Source organism: Meriones unguiculatus, chromosome 6, assembly GCF_030254825.1.
Source record: "Meriones unguiculatus strain TT.TT164.6M chromosome 6, Bangor_MerUng_6.1, whole genome shotgun sequence".
NCBI lineage: Eukaryota > Metazoa > Chordata > Mammalia > Rodentia > Muridae > Meriones > Meriones unguiculatus.
Window position 1 is genome coordinate 99,327,485 of NC_083354.1, and position 2,813 is coordinate 99,330,297.

The window sequence follows — 2,813 nt, forward strand, 5'->3', positions numbered from 1 at the left end:
ATTGTATTTAATTGAACATCTTGCTGCAATTTTTTTTAATCTTTTTTATCTCAGACTTTTGCTCTTTTTTTCTTCCTCTATATTGAAGTTTTCTGTCAAAAGCTATGGATTTCTGATATGAGATCTCAGTCTTAATCATTTGCATTTAAATATATGTGAGCTTAGTTTTGCTTCCAGGTATCATCTGTCATCTCCTGAGAGGGAGTCTGCCTTCTCCTGTCATTCAACACCAGCTCTTTAAGTGTTCTTGTTTGAAAAAAAAAAAAAGTCCCTGTAATTTCTCTTGTTTTAGGTACTTAACTTCTGAAATATTATTGTTACCATTCTATTTTGTGTAGGTAATGAGATCAATTAAAAACAAAACTTCAGCTGAAATCTCATTTCTCATTTATATATCACTATAAGCAAATAAGAATTATTACTTTTAAATGTTCTTACATTATTTATTTAGTTTCCACTCTTTTTTTTTCAACTCAAGTGTTCCTATACTTCATAAACACTGAGAAAGTTTTGATGTTAAAAACACCAGTGTTGGTGCAATCAGATCCATCTAAGATGGCTACTGTGGGACCAGAAACCACCCCTACCACTGATCCCCCAAACCGAGGAAGAGGGAAAAACAGACTCTAATCAAGAGGTTGCTAACACAGGGCATTGTATTAAACACCCTCTACAGAACAGGTGAGCTCCCTGATTTTTTAAAATGATAAAAGCACAAATTGACAAGCAAACCTTCGATTGATCTCTAGGTTTGATACTGTTGAAGACTTTTGGGCTCCTTACAACTGTATCCAATTGTTTAGTAATTTAATGCCTGGCTGTGACTACTCACTTTTTAAGGATGGTATTGAGCCTATGTGGGAAGATGAGAAAAAGAAACAGGGAGGACTATGGCTAATTGCATTGAACAAAAAGCAGAGACAAAGAAACTCCACCGCTTTGTGCTAGATACACTGCTATGCCTTATTGGAGAATCTTTTGATGACTACAGTGATGATGTATGTGGAGCTGTTGTTAATGTTAGAGCTAAAGGTGATAAGATAGCAATATGGCCTACTAAATGTGAGAACAGAGACAAAGTCACACACATAGTGAGGGTATACAAGGGAAGGTTATGACTTCCTCTGAAGACAGTGACTGGTTATCAGCCCCTCGCAGACACAGCTGCAAATAAAGGCTCCACCACTAAAAATAGGTTGTTGTTTAGAAAGACACCTTCTGAGTATTCTCACAGGAGACTGTGCTAAACAATTGAGATTGGGAGCTAAACCAAAGGCTCATAAAATAAGAGTAGATTGCATTGAAGCTGATTCCATCTAAATGTTGCTAAGATATAAAAGAAGGTTCATTTGCCTTTGATTTATACTTCTGTGATCATTCTTACCCCCCTCCCACCCCTACTTTTTTCTAGTGTGTCCACTATCCTAATCAAAGAATTACAGTATACATCACCCCAGAACCTGCAGATGTGATCCTGGCCACTTTGCAACAGCCCACTTTAGAATTACCATGACACATACATTTCCCTTTGCACAGTATTTGAAAAAGAACTTGCATTTCTATTACTTTAGCAAGAAAAGATCTGTTTCTGTTCACCTCCATGCAGGAGCTAATTTAGCTGGTATAAGAGTCTGAGAACAGCTTTCTAGAAACCTTCTGTTTTCTTTCACAGTGTTGTCCTTGCTGCCCTCTTGCTGATGGCTACTAGACTTTATTTATTTGTTTCCCTTTTTGATAACATTAGTGATTCTGATTTCATTTTTTGTTTGTTTGTTTTTTCCTCATGTAACATTGGTAAAAGATCCAAGAATATGACAGAAAGATGGAATAAACATTAAATTTGTATATTCTTTAGTAATTTTTTCTGGTTTTTATTTTTTTTTGTAACTATAAAGCTTCCTACAAACTCACGTATTTCATTCAAATCAGTGATCTATGTCTGTGTGATCCCTAATCATAATTGTGAACTATTGAAATGTAACACCATAATTACATTCCTAACAGAAATTAGTATGTCTTCTTTTATATATTTTTACTGTACTTTAACACTTTCTATTACATAGGTTATTTTGCTTAGGTTACAGTGGCTCAAGTAAAAAAGCAGTCCCATTCATATTAAAACAGTATATAAAACTGTAAATAAAACATGTACAGTGAATTGTCTTTTAGACAAAAGGAAAAAAAAAACAATGTTGTTTAGCACAATTAGAAGAACTTGTAGGATCATTGGCCAGTCAAGAAAACATTAATTTATGTTTTATTATTAGATTTTATCATTATATGAATATTTATTTATTTATTTATTTATTTATTTTTGTTGCTTTGTTCTCTTTTTGAGACAGGGTTTCTCTTTGTAGCCTTGGCTGTCCTGAACTCACTTTGTAGACCAGGCTGGCCTCTAACTCACAGAGATCTGCCTGCCTTTGCCTAACTGAGTATTGGGATTATAGGCAGTTGCCATTCTGACCAGCTATGATGTAAAATTTCTATTGGCCTATTGGTCTTGTAAAGATACTTCTTTCTATATACTAAGGTCCTTTTCATCTTTGTTTTAAGTCATGATAATATAATTAAGCTGATTTGACTATACCTTATCAAAATTTAAATTACCAAATATCCAATATCATTGCCAACATTTTTATCTCATTACTTTAAAAACTATCTTTTTTCTTTGTTTTTATTTTTCTCTGTCTTCATTTTTTTATTTGTTGCTTTGGTATTATTAGTAGTCACACTGTTTAAATTAATTTCGGCAGCACAGTGAAGGGAAGCTGAAGGTATAAAAACATGTGAATCCTTCCATTTTTGACAAT

At 33.7% G+C, this 2,813-nt stretch overlaps 1 pseudogene; it reads left to right on the top strand.

Annotated features, from left to right (window-relative positions):
* The first annotated feature begins 555 nt into the window (after window positions 1–555).
* LOC110540405 (eukaryotic translation initiation factor 4E-like) lies at window positions 556–1,247 on the top strand (annotated as a pseudogene).
* Window positions 1,248–2,813: the final 1,566 nt, after the last annotated feature.